This window comes from Crinia signifera, chromosome 9 (assembly GCF_055691185.1).
Source record: "Crinia signifera chromosome 9, ASM5569118v1, whole genome shotgun sequence".
Classification (NCBI taxonomy): domain Eukaryota; kingdom Metazoa; phylum Chordata; class Amphibia; order Anura; family Myobatrachidae; genus Crinia; species Crinia signifera.
This window is the reverse complement of record NC_139225.1, coordinates 97,352,803-97,367,682: the sequence shown is the minus strand read 5'-3', so window position 1 is coordinate 97,367,682 and position 14,880 is coordinate 97,352,803. Positions and strand designations below refer to the sequence as shown.

Genomic DNA, 14,880 nt, shown 5'->3' with positions numbered 1-14,880 from the left:
TCGACATGGGAAAAGGTCGAAATGATTCTAGGTCGAAAGGTCATTAGTTCGACAGGTCATTAGGTCGACAAGGTCATTAGGTCGACATTGTCTAGGTCGACATTCACAAAGTCGACATGGGGTTTTTCACTGTTTTTTGAGCCGACATGTGCTGACAGGCGGTATTTCATGCCCTACCATCCACTAGGGCGCGGTGGGAGAATAAAATAGTGTGCCGAGCGTAGCGAGGCACCGTGCCCGACGCAAAGCGAGCGCAGTGAGCGATGCGAGGGGATGCAGTGCACTTTAAACTGTGTCCATGTCGACTGTGTTGACATTCAGGTAAAAAAACAGTGAAAAACCCCATGACGACTTTGTGAATGTCGACCTAGACAATGTCGACCTAATGACCTTGTCGACCTAATGACCTGTCGAACTAATGACCTTTCAACCTAGAATCATTTCGACCTTTTAGCAATTCGACCTAATGGATTCGATGTAATGACATTCGACCATAATGCATTCGACCAAACGATCCCAACCCGTATAAAACACACTTACACAGTGTAACTAATCTTTTGGGGGGAGACAATTAAGCCATCAGTATATTTTTGGAATGTGGGATTGATCCCATGACCTCAGTGTTGTGAGGTAGCAAATTATTAGGTATTAGGCAATACTGCTCAGTATTATGTCCTTACAGTGGCTTTCCATTTCATACATCTCTGACATTGTAGCACAATACAGCAGCCCCTGGAGGGTAACATGTGGCCTGAGTAAGGGTTACTAATAACTAGAACAGGGGCATGATGGAGGGGACTGACGGAGTTCTGAGTGGGGGGTGGCACTAATTACCAGGACCCGGGCATGATGGAGGGACCAGACTGGGTCTGCCACCCCCTCTCCCTTCCAGGAGCATTGTGCCCTTGGCAGTGGCGTAACTATATATTTTGCGCCCCCCCGCCAATTTTTTTCGGCGCGCCCCCCCCCCCCTACCCATACCCATACCCATACCTGTCTGCGCTGACTCCGCTGCGCTGCTGCCCGGCCGCATCTGCGTCACTGTCCCGTCACTCGCTCCCGGCGCCGGCTCCTGCTGATAATGAAAAGTGACTCTTAGAAAATGGCTGCCAAAACTGTCTGCAATACGGGGGCAGCAATTTTCTAAGTGTCACTTTTCATTATCAGCAGGAGCCGGCGCCGGGAGCGAGTGACGGGCAGTGACCGCAGATGCGGCCGGGCAGCAGCGCAGCGGGTAACTATAGCACCGCAGCCCCCCAGGCGCCCATAGTTACTCTGCGCCTCCCCGCCATGGCAGGGGCTGCGGTGGCTTAGTTACGCCAGTGGCCCTTGGTGGATAAAAGACCACATCTGCTGTACAGGAGACTTTGTAAAATCTACATATATGTAGCATGTTTGGCGATGGATAATGTCACATGTTGAACCTTCTTAAACAGAAAGGTTAACACTAATTATTCTACCCATGTAACATCTATACTTAAGTTCTTCAAAATAAAAACACAGTCCATTTTTTGAGTGAAAAAGAATTTAAATATATTAAAAACATATTAAAATTAAAATAATTTAATTCAAAAAAATCAATTGTGATGGACAGGCCCAGGGGTTTCAGGGAGCAGCAGCTGGAGAATGGCACCTCAGGTCACCCAAGCTCCCTTATTCCAGATGTTACTTGGCCACTTTATACATCCTCCTAATTTTGTGGAGGAGGTTCTTTATTTCCTCCTGTATGGCTTCGGGGCTCAAATCATTTTCTTGGACATTCCCCGGAAGCTGCCTAGCAGGAGACTGAGGCAGAGCATCAGCTGGGGAGGAGGCTGGCAGCTGGGGACTACGGCAGCACATCCTGGTGTTCCAATCCCGCTGAATGAAAATGTACTTTCTGCCAAAGTTCTTGGGGACTTCATCCTCATCTAAGAGAAGAGGCAGAATATAAGTCACTGTGTATTTATCACAAGCAAGCACTAGTCCATCATACAGTACATATTCACATGACATTTACATACACACTTTCCATGAAATGGACATTTGTGGGTAGTAGCTGGGTGCATTAAAGTGTTCTTGTGGGAGCGTCATAGGAGTGCTGGGGGCATGTAAGCCGCTTCCACATGTGCTTGCATAGTTTTATGCAAGCTTAAATAGCTCAATGAGCAAGGTATTTAAATGGAATGCAACAGGTTAAGGGTATCTTCCACAGCACCAATGGCCGGCTGCAGGACTCATGTGACCTGCTAAGCTGTCTGCCGCAGCTTCTACCTAGTGTCCAGGACAGTGGAGGAACTTTTGGGTGAAATTAAATTTAAATTCTGCTGCCGCTTCCAGCTCCGCCTCCCGCCACCTGCCACTCAACATTGCACGACACCTGCAGGTGCCTGCCCGCTCCCCAGCTCTCCTGTTCCCCACTGCTACTGCAGCTCCCTGGGAGTTTTACATGTGATGAATCGCATGTAGTAATGGCACATCAAGTGCCAAATTGTAAGTAAGCCTCTCGGGAGCTGCCCGGGGAGCTCAGGGGGAATTTGGTTTGACTTATCTTTAGGACAAGTCGAACTAGTATATGAGGGCCTTTAGGGGGGCTGCGGTTATTGTCAGTAACTGAAGAAATGCAGCAGATATCGGAGATATCACTTACATATGAGTGAAACTAAATATATGTGGTTAGCCCCCAAATATGGCTGTTTTTGAGGAATATGTCACTAATATATAATGATAAATGGACGTCTTGTGCGGTTACTGCTCAGTTTGTCTCAGTTTATGCAGTATCAAATACATGAATAAAAGGAAAAAAGGCTTACATGCTTTAATAGCGTGGTCCGCTTTGACAGGCCCAACTGATGTTATTCGTTGGTCCGACAGTTTCTTTTTGATAAAGAATTTATCACCTTTCTTGCATCTCACATGATGCCTGCGAGATGCAAAAATAAATAAAAAAACAAAACAAAAATAAGAGTAAGTACACAAATTAATTCTCTCTCTCTCTCCCCCTCCATCCCCCTCTCTCTCTCCCTCTATATATACAGGTTGAGTATCCCGTATCCAAAATGCTCGGGACCAGGAGAATTTTGGATAATGGATTATTCCGTATTTTGGAATATTTTAATATTTCAATTATGTATTTTGAAGTATCTTGCATGTATGCTGTATAAACACATAAAATACACACAAATATATTTTATTACCACATAAAATACACACAAATATATTTTATTTGTTCAAAAAACAAGGTTTCAAAACATGAAACAAAATTTGTGTACTATCTCAGATATTGAATTTGAATGCCAAGCAATCATTTTCTTGCACATATATAGTGCCAGATACATATCATGTCACCAGTAGTGCTGTTACATATGTCCCCAGTGAGTTTTTAGCAAAAAAAAAAAAAAAATTCCCTTTCTGGAATGTATGGTTTTCGGAATAATTTGGATAACGGATACTCGGATACGGGATGCTCAACATATATATATATATATATATATATATATATATATATATATATATAGATAGATAGATAGATAGATAGATAGATAGATAGATAGATAGATAGATAGATAGGTAGAGCGTAGGTGGGTGGGCGGCACTCCAAGGCTGTAAATAACAGGTAACAAGCAGATGGCTTATATCAATGTTTCAAACTTTATGTTTTTTGTCAGGATGAAAAACCTTAAGTTTGAAACATTGATATAAGCCATCTGCTTGTTACCTGTTATTTACAGCCTTGGAGTGCCGCCCACCCACCTACGCTATCCTATCTCCCTGTATCCATACAGGGTAATTATTGGAAGGTACCAGGCGCATGGTATGCACCGGAGTGCCAGCCTTTGGACATATATATATATATATATATATATATATATATATATATATACTGTATATGTGTGTGTACAGTATTGTACAGTATGTATGTATATATATATATGTATATATATATATGTGTACAGTATTGTACAGTATGTATGTATGTATGTGTATATATATATATATATATATATATGCTGCAGCAGCCAGCAGCAGGGTAAGGGAGGGAGGGGAGCCCCTGGCAGTAGCGCACGCAGGGAGGGTTTCTGAGTACCCAGAAACAACCTCAGGAATCTAATGGCCCTAGCTTGAAAGCTGAGGGTCCCCTCTTTCCAAGGGTACAAGATTTTTAAAAATCGGCCCTGGGGAACCAGAGATATCTGACTTCAAACCAGTGGTCCCCATCCAAGCCTGTTAATTGCTATTCCTAGTCAGATATTTCAAGTTCTGTCTGACTTAGAGTTTTTCTGAGGATATATTCCAAAATCTGGGACTCTACCCCTTTGATGGACACTAGCAGCTTGTCTCTACTCTGCTCACAACCAGAGATATCAGCCTTCCAGCAGCTGGTTACTGCTCCAGCTCCACACACCAGGTATGTCGTTTTATATACTCGTTGGCAGATTGCTCTGCCTCCTGAAATCTGATCCCCTGGTCCCCAATACCATTTGGTAGGTGGGATTCTCTAGTTTTTAATTCCATTAAAATCTAAGAAATCTAGTTTCGGAAACTGGAGATATCTGCAGTCAAGCAAGCTGTCCTCCCACCAGAAAATAATGAATAATAAGCCCACTCCACTATACACCCCTACTCTGCGTATTAAACGCGGAAGTTATGTATCAGGACCCCTTCATTCAGCCCAATGCCCCCTTCTCCCACCTCATCTCCCACCATCTGTGCAGTAAAGGGGTAATTAGTGGAAATTACTGATCCAGGCCCTACATGCTGAGCGGTTGATATAATACCGCCTACCACCCGCGGGACATCAAAGCTTCCGCTCAAAGCACCCCCCACCCCTACCGCTGGAGGATAGGTAGGGCCCCAATACATTGCTATGCCCAGGGGTCTACACTGCTGTTATGTGTGTATATATATATATATATATATATATATATAATTATTATTATTATTATTATTATGTCTATCTATAATACTTTAACTGACCCGGCATATACCCATCTCTGTGCTTTGCTCCTCCCCTCTCTGGAAACCCCCTTCTGAAAATCCTGCGTTTGCCCCTGCCTGGGGACACGCTCACCCTCCGCCGGCTGCTTGGCAATGGGCAGCTCTTATCGCAAGAGCTTCCCTTCCCGTTGCTATACTAATCGCATATGTTAGAGCATGTGCGATTAGTATCGATTAGTATCATTGGTGGGGGGGGGCGGAATCTGGTGGCGGAGGTTAGAGCATTCCACCCATAATCTTCTACGTATTTCACAATATTTATATACAGTATTTGTTAGCTTATCCTTGGATGACACACAAAACTCAATATGAGGCCCATTTACTTACATTATTTTTATTGAATTTATGTGAAAAAGATATTTTTCACACCATTTTTTACATTCTTTTAGTTTTTCCTGCTCCAAACCCTTTAATTCACAGTTTTTGTAGGACTCAGGTTGTATTTTTCATACTTACTTGTAACATGTAATATGGTCAAATTTACTAAGAATAGAAAAGCTTCAGCAGGCAAAACATTCATATATATCTTATGGTAAGTGCACCTCATCACAGTCTGCTAAATACTACTGAGGTTACATGGCTTATACATTTTAGGCGTATCATGATGCTTTGGATGAGCCAGTAATTATCACCAACTACTAATGGCAATGTCCCTCCTATGGAGGTATTGTACTAATTACTCCCCCCCCCCCCCCCCCCCCCCCCATAGATGGCACAACAGTAAGCATCTGGTGCCTGATACTTGGAAGATACTCACCACAGCAGTGGCTGTTTAATGGCCACTTCTGCTAAAATAGTCTCTGCCGAGTCTACAGACATCTTCTCTCTCCAAGTCTGTACAGGACACTAACTGCCAGTGCCCCAAACACATTATAATGCTGCAACGTGTCATAATAGCAAAGGCCAGGAGCTTCAGCCAATCAGATCATGACTATGGAAGTACATAAGTGCAGGCTTGGTGGGGGGTCAATATCTTGATTATTTTTTAAAGATATGCCCTAAAAGAATGTGGATATTATATAATCACCCTCTTTATGTGGTTCTATATACATGCAGATGTCCCCATATATATTTTTTTTTAAATGTGACATCTCTCTGGAGAACTGATTGGATGGGGCATCTCCAGTATACATACATACCACACATGGGAACAGGACACATACATGTTTAGAACATGCCATAGCAATAAGTAACCCTTACAGACCCCCCTGCTCCTCATTCATATTACAAGCGCTGATCAGTTGGAAATAAAGCATACCTCCCATCAGTCCCGCTGTCTCACCCCCAGGTTTAATATACCTTTAATTTTTATATTAAATAATTTTTTTTTATATTTTACATGTATTGTTTACCTGTAATATATGAGGAGTGATCTCCATTGAGGCCTGTGAGGGTCGCAAGTCCTAGTGGGTTATAAACTACCCAGGCAGGTGCAGTGCTTTGCAGGTACAATGTACACAGGTGACAAAATCACACTTCCTAGTCGCCAATCCAGGAACACACCAACAAAATGAAAACACTGGTTATATCTCCTAAAGTAATCCCGCAGTATCGGAGCTTGTAGTGGGCAGATGAGAGGCTGTAGTCAGATTGTGATAGGTGGGGAAATGATAGGACTCTGGGTGTCCTCTCTCCATGGCTGTTGGTGACCGTTGGCTCCATGTGCAGGTGCCTTGGTCTCATGCTGACCTTATCTATGCTGCCCTGTAGCCATACAGGATAACTAAGCCTTTTAACCATGTTATGGCCAGGGGCAGATGTACCAATGAGGAAATCCCTAGGCCTAGGCCCAGCAATAATGGCCGCTCCATTGCCTCACTTCATTTTTTATTTTCATTGATTAGTTATAAGCCCTCATTAGATGCTAGCCAATTTAACTACAATAAAAAAGTCCCTAACTACAGTATGACGTTTTAAATTATGTATACATACACTAAGTTGTGCAGCTTACAGGGGTTGTATGTGCATGTCTAGCAAGGCTAACCAGTGACTGAATGGCCCGTGGGCCAATCAGAAAAAGGGGCATCTGGGTTGTTGGGGCGGAGCTATGCTCCGTGTCCCGGCACCTTGGGAAAAAAAGAAACATTAGTTCTCCTGTGCCATCAATATAGGGAAATCATCTGGTTCTCACGCATCAAAGGCGAATGTATTCAACATCGGCCATAAACCATCAATGATTTCAAATCATCGATGGTTGATGGCTATCCCTACTGTGCCTGTGCTAGAGTCTGGACTCAGAACAAGGTTCCCCACCTGTGCTCCTGACCACCCAATGTGTGCTCCTGCTCCTGCCTACCTCATTTGTGCCCTTCACACATACAAATACAGCAGACACAAATACTACATATACAGTACACACACTTACACAATACACACACTGCCACGCACACAACCGGAGTTTCCAGCCATATGCAACTCCGGACTTGAAGCACTCCAGCCTTTAAGTGAAAAGCATAATTTAATTTCAATACTTTGCAGTATTTTCTTCAGGCTAATTCAAACTGTCCCACAAGTAACCTTATACATGATCAACCAATGTGTAGATCCCGGCGTGCACGCTCGGGACTGTGACGCTTAAACGTGCACGCTGGGATCTACGCATTGGTTGATCATGTATAAGGTCACTTGTGGGACAGATTGAATTAGCCTGAAGAAAATACTGCAAAGTATTGAAATTAAATTATGCTTTTCACTTAAAGGCTGGAGTGCTTCAAGTCCGGAGTTGTATATGGCTGGAAACAGCTGATTGAAATAGCACCCGCCGGGAAACCCCATATAGAGTGGAGCTGCCGGACCCTCGTGCTCTGCTATATTTATATACATACATATATATATACACACACAGTATACAGTACACACTACACACATCACCACACACAGTATACAGTACAATATACGCCCTAATCGATGCTACTAATTAAGTAGCCATCATAGAACAGGGAGGGGTGGCCACCACACTGCCTGAATGGCTCTGCCACTGAACTCAGGTGAGAGAGCTGGAGCCAGGGGAGAGGGGCATGGGAGATAGGGCAGCCACTGGCAGTCTGTGTCTGTGACAGGAAAAGTTTTTTTTTCTTGTCAGGGTCCTGTGGGCCTATTTACAATGGGAGGCCTGGAGCTGCAGCTCCATCCGCCCCATTGTTAATCCTGCCCTGGCTGGTACCAATTTCTCCCTTTCAGCACCACACAATTTGAAGCATGTAGGTAAGCACAATTTTGTATTAGGAAAGCACTGGGGAGGGTCAGTTTGGTATTTGCTATGGGATGTGGGGAGGTTTATGCTGCTTCTCCTCATGGTGACTCACTGCCTGTCATCTATGGAGTGTCACTCACTGGGCAGTATTCAATGAGGCTGATTCGCCATGTTTTATGGCGATTCTTTGCTATTTTCGTGCTGTAAGGCAATTTTTTTACTAAAACGGTATTTTTTTTACACAGAGCAGCCAGCAGGGGGCCGGGAGCCGAGCCGCTCATTAGATATTCATATATTCACTGCACCCGATCATTACATATGCACAATCGGGTGTAGTGAATACCTGGTCCCCTGTTGGCTATCCCGGGGGGCAGCCTGTGCTGCCTGGCTCCCGGGGAGCCCACCTCCCCCCCACAAACGTTCTGGGGCAGGCTGAGACCCTGACTCGTTGGGCAGTATTCAATGAGAATTTTGACGATGTGCAGCGAATCCTGTTTAGGATTCGCTGCACATTCGCCACTGCCCGCCGCGTTCCGGAGCCTCGCTGGCTCCAGTATTCAACGAGTCAGGGGCTCACTGCCCCTGACCGGCGAATTTTAACTCCTGCAGCGATGCCGCAGGGAGCCTGAGGACGGCGGCAGGCAGGGAGATGGGAGTCTCCCTGCCTGCCCCAGAACAATTGTGGGGGGGGAGGTGGGCTCCCCGGGAGCCAGGCAGCACAGGCTGCCCCCCGGGATAGCCAACAGGAAACCGGGTATTCACTACACCCAATCGTGCATATGTAATGATCGGGTGCAGTGAATATATGAATATCTAATGAGCGGCTCGACTCCCGGCCCCCTGCTGGCTGCTGTGTAAAAAAAATAAAAAAAATAAAAATATATTACAGCACATGAATAAAAATAGCATGCCCCTCCTCAGTATAAAATTCCTAATTTTTTTACACCAAATGTAAAAAACAAAACACTTTATTTTAAAAGTTCAAATTCCACTTCACCATAAAAAGATAGCGATTGCTACTCGGTGAATCATGGCGATAAAAACCTTGAAATTTATTCGCCATCTGGTCATTGAATAGGGTGATTCACTGTTTTAGTCAAAAAATCGCTGTACAGCACGAAAATAGCACAAAATCGCCATAAAACATGCCGAATCAGCCCTCATCGAATACTGCCCGTTGAATACAGGAGCCGGCGAGGTCCTGGAACGCGGCGGGCAGTGGCGAAACAGGATTCGCTGCACATCATCAAAATTCTCATTGAATACTGCCCACTGTCTGGCTTATAGTGTAAGTGGCATTACAGTGTGTGGCATAATGTGTAAGTGGCATTATGGTGTGTGGCATATAGTGTAAGTGGTATTATAGTGTGTGGCGTATAAAGTAAGTGGCATTACGTGTGTGGCATATAGTGTAAGTGGTATTATAGTGCAAGGCGTATAATGTAAGTGGCATTACGGTGTGTGGCGTATAATGTAAGTGGCATTATGGTGTGTGGTGTATAGTGTAAGAGACATTACAGTGTGTGGTGTATTGTGTAAGTGGTATTACGGTGTGTGTCGTAATGTGTATGGAGCAGTATGGGAGGGGGGCGACATAAACTATTTTGGCAGGGGGTGCAAAATGTATGGTTACGCCACTGACTGTACGGAACTTGATCATACACTATCTATGCTCATACAAAAATAGAACATACATTAAATCAGTGGTTCCCAAACTGTGTGCCTAGGCTCACTGGGGTGCCTCAGGACACTTGCAGGAGTACCTTGGGTTGGTGGACCAGGATCAATTCATATTATTTATGGTCAATGTAATAGGCAAAACCAGTGCTTGTGGCTGCCAATCATAATATATGTGGACAAACAGAAGCAAATCATGTCCCTCACCAGATAACTGTGACATATAAACACAATGCATTTAATTTAATTTTTTTTCCCTGAATTTCTTGATAAGAAGCATTTGGCCTAGGGGTGCCTTGAAAATAATTTGATGCTCTAGGGGAGCCGTGATTCAAAAAAGTTTGGGAACCCCTGCATTACATGTTTAGCTTGGCAAGATGTACATCAAAGAAGCCGCTAATACCCCTTTCACATCGCACCTAATTACTGGGTTCATGTCGGTTTCTTGCCGGTTCGACCCGGTAATTGGTGCGATGTGAAAGGGGTTACTGGTTACAGCTAACCGGTAGCAACACAGCAGTACGAACCAGGTAAAAAGAAGGTTTCTTACAGGTTCGTTGCCGTGTTGCTGTGCAATGTGAATGGGTTAAACGAGTCGAGACCAGTTTCCCATTCACACTATGGAGAAGGCAGCGCTTGGAACAGTGCCAGCAATAAGCGCTGCCTCCTCCCCCACCCCCGATGACACTCCAACGTGCCCCCACATGACATCAGCGAACCGGCAATATTGTAACATGCAGGGTTGCACCGGGACCGCATCGTTTCAAAGTATAATACCCCTTTCAGACACAGTACCTGGGATTTTAAACCTGGTACACTCCCGGGTTTTTAGAAATTTTAGTTGACTAAAATCCTAGGTAGAGTCATTCAGATTTATGCTAGTCCCGGGATTATGCAAATGCATGTGAAAAATCCCAGGATTTTTGCGTACGTCTGAAACATGTACAGCATTTATAACTGATCCCTATAGGAATGCTGCTTCTGCAGATCAGAAATAGTTACTTTTTCTATCATCCTGGCTCATGTTTTCATCCATTTAAACGTCCTTATGGTTTCATAATGTAAATAAAGAACACAGATTATTTTTATATATGGAGCTTGAGAAAGGATGGTCACAGGTTCGACTCTCTCTCTGTGAGATCATATCACAAGGGAGAATAGCCCCTGTGAGTTGGGATCCCCCTGTCGGAGCTTCATCCGGCACCCGTTTCAGAGGTGGATGCTATAGCACAGTGGTAAAATGGAAAAGCATCAGGAGGCATCTTGTGTATAAAAGGGGTCACTGCAGGCTTCTGTGTTCCGCTGCTGCATCCAAAGGTGCTGCATCAGATTCCTCAGCGTGAACACTGGACATCAAATGTCAATCATGCCGCAGTTTTGGAGGACTGCGAGCGAAATTGCACAGATCTGCAAATGGGTGGCTGGTGCTATTCCTAAGCTTTTTTAGGAATAGCACTGACAAATCTGGGACACAGGACGTTGCTATCTCTAGTGCAATGTAGGAGCACAACACACTATGCTAGCTATACGGTTGTCCATAAATCATAAGTATTGCATTGTATTTCCATTTTTAACACAAAATTATGTAAATGTTCTTCAGCAGCATCTCTTCCCAATGCAGCACACAGCAGCGTGTGCTAGGGAGAGTGGCCACTGCAGCAGTGTTCTTTCTCTCAGATCTTAAGGTCCATACATACTGAGCGACTATGCCCAGTGTGTATGGACAGAAATTATATCGTTCATCGCTGGGGGGAAATCCCCTCAGTGCATGCACACTGAGGGGCTTTCCCCCTGCCAGGCGCCGACGGAGGGGAGAGGACGGCTTTGCATAGCACAGAGCTATGGAAAGCCATCCTCAAAGCCGCTCATCTGCTGGTAATACCAGCAGATAAGCGGCATTCACAGCGATGATGTGGGATCATTGCTGGGCAATACGCACTGGGCGGCTTTGAGCTGAATGCCACTCAAACATGCTGTTTTGAGCGGCTTTCAGCTCAAAGTCGCACAGTGTGTATGGGCCTTTAGTGTCGTAATATATAACAGGGCCCCCTTCAACAGGGGTATGGGTCATTGGGTCATCCATGGGAATGTCAACAACATGCATTGGGTGGATCACTGAAGGTTGACATGGCCTTAGGTCACAACCTGAAATGGTCAACATGGGCTTAGGTCGACATGTTCATTAGGTTGACATGGGGAAGGTGGATAGTGAAACGGTAGACATTTCACATTTTTTTTATCCCGAATGCCTACACAGTTAAAATGGACAATGTATCGGTGCACTACACTCGGCACACTATTCTATTCTCTCTCTAGGCCCCAGTGGATGGTATGCTCAAAAAAAACATAAAAAACCAATGTTGAACCTTAAAGCTGTTGACCTTCCCCAAGTCAACCTAATGCTTGTGTTGACCTAATGCCCCTGTCGACCTAATGCCCCTAAAGCCATGTTGACCTTCAGTGGTTGACTCAATGCATGTAGACCTTAGGTGTGTTGTCCTAACAACCGTATACCCTCCAACTGGCACGGGCCTGAATAAAGAGTACCCGATGCCCCAACACCAGCCTGTGGCCATGTACTGTAGATGTGCACTGGGACCATGGACATTAATCAGGCCCTGAATCTGGGGACACTTTGGTGAGCATTGGGCCCATGGACATAAATCAGACTGTGATCATGTGGGCATTTAAGAGGGCACTGGGACTGTGTGCATAAATCAGGCCCCGACCCTTCAGCCATGGATTCTGGTGTTTCCTCTCCTGAGGGCTGAAGGATGATTCTTCGTGAGTAACGAGGCCTCTACCATCTTGTCTCTTATAGGGAAAGATTTTTTTTTTAAATTATGGACCAATCTTGTTTCAAAATTCCCTATTTTATAATGCAGAGTAAAAAATATTAAATTTTGCATAATATAAAAAATAAATTATAATTTGCTTGTCATTGTCTTTATTTTTATTATTTTAATAAACGCTCTCAAAGGTGAAGAGGCAGAGGTGAGGCCTGGTGAGGTAAATGAGAGCCGAGTTGGTTATGGAAAGTAATACAGTGGTGGGTGGGGATAGGATGAAAGGTCATCTTATAGTGTGTACACATGGTAAGATATGGCTTCCGATGTTCCCGATATAGTGAACATCGAAAGCCATATCGCATGCTTTTTTAGGGCTTGCGAGCCCGATGCGCTTCCGATGCACGCTCCCGTGTGAGAACAAATCGGCAGCCAGATAGAGAGGGCAGGAAAGACTATATAGTGTAAATTGTGCCCCTCTAGCATGCCATGCAGGGCCGGTGCAAGGCACCGGAGCGCCCCAGGCGAGTCGGGGTGGGGGCGCCCCGGTGCCCGGGGGGGGGGGTACCTGTGTTATAAAGCTGGCGGCTGGCATTGTTCATATACCTGTCGGCGTCCATGCAGGTGCTGAAGCGGGCTGGGGTGTCGTCCGTGCCGCAGGGGTACCTGCGGCTTTGTCACTGGGTATAAAGCTGCTGGCGGCGGGGTCCCTGCAGTGAATAGAAGAGAATAACTAGCGCTATGCGCGCGGCGGCGCGGGAAGCGCTTCTGATTTTGAAAACACTTGCCGCACGCTGATATGCTGAATCTCAGCCAATCAGCGTGCAGCAAGTGTTTTCAAACCCAGAAGCGCTTCCCACGCCGCCGCACGCATAGCGCTAGTTATTCTCTATTCACTGCAGGGACCCCGCCGCCAGCAGCTTTATACCAAGTGACAGCGCCGCAGGTACCCCCGCGGCACGGACACCCCTGCCCGCTCCAGCACCTGCATGGACGCCGACAGCTATATGAACAGTGCCCTAACCCTCCATGCTGGGGGTGAGGGGCGAACTGCCGTCCTCCAGGTGCCGGCGCCCTAGGCAAATGCCTAGAGCTGCCTAGTGGTGGCGCTGGCCCTGATGCCGTGAGATGCGAGTCCCGATGCGATCTGATCGCATCGGGACTCGCATTTCTCACAGCATATTCTGCCGTGTGTACACACCTTTAGATAAAGTACAGGAAAAGAGGTGAGATCTGCAAGCTTGGAACCTGAAAACTGAGGTGACACTACAAATGAGAGGGTTTTTGGAGAAATTATGAAAATTAATCAATGCCTCTGTGAGTAATATTTAATCAATGATTGGTAGGGAGACATTGTATGTAAAAGATTAATGCAAGTTAATATTATGATAGTGGTAAGCAGTGATGTTGCTGTACGGTGATACAACAGGAGCCATCTATTACAAGCAGATCCATGGCATTGCACAAGACGCCCATTGCAGCGGCCAGGAATTTTCCATCCTACAATGGAGATTCCTGGCTTCTTTCCTTCTCAAATATGGAGGCATCAAGCCTCCACTTTCCCAAATGGATCTCGGAACCACCCACCCACAAAATAGCAACAGACTGCCAATTACTGACAGTTTGATGCAGAGTGCGTGCTAGGTCACAGTACCCGTTCATGCACAATGGCGCCTGAGTATGTGCCAATATTTAGTACTATTTGCATCATGTAGCACTTACTATGGGATCTGAAACACCCCATTATAGCTCAAATAAATCCTACACCTGGCAGATGATAAAAATGGCAGGTGTAGGAAACCCTGAAAATAAGCCTAAATATTATTTAATTCATATTCTCTCTGTCCTTCCCAATTTCCTTGGTTAATTTCTATAGTAAAAGGAGATTACGTCTTCTAGAAAAGGTTTTATGTTAGATCTCTATGCAGGCCGGGTCATAACTAAGGGAGTGCAAGCACTGTTGTTGCACACACCCTAGGGGCCAATAGCACTAGCTTTTGGCTTGCATGATGGGGATGATTCTGGTTGGTTTGCAAAAGCAAACGCCTTTGGATAAAACCATGTGCACTGCAGGTGGGGCAGATGTAACATGCAGAGATAGTTAGGTTTGGGTGAGTTATTTTGTTTCTGTGTTGGGTAAATACTGGCTGCTTTATTCATACACTGCAATTTAGATTTCAGTTTGAACACACCCCATCCAAATGTAACTTTCTCTACACATGTTACATCTGCTCCACCTGCAGCGCA

The 14,880-nt window shown here is 45.2% G+C and overlaps 1 long non-coding RNA gene across 1 annotated transcript; it reads right to left on the bottom strand.

The window, feature by feature from the left end:
* Positions 1-1,597: 1,597 nt before the first annotated feature.
* Positions 1,598-6,616, bottom strand: LOC146036663 (uncharacterized). The gene is made up of 3 exons (XR_014460909.1): positions 6,330-6,616; positions 2,793-2,902; positions 1,598-1,910 (listed from the first exon to the last, which is right to left on the bottom strand). It is a non-coding gene; the product is annotated as an uncharacterized LOC146036663 (long non-coding RNA).
* Positions 6,617-14,880: the final 8,264 nt, after the last annotated feature.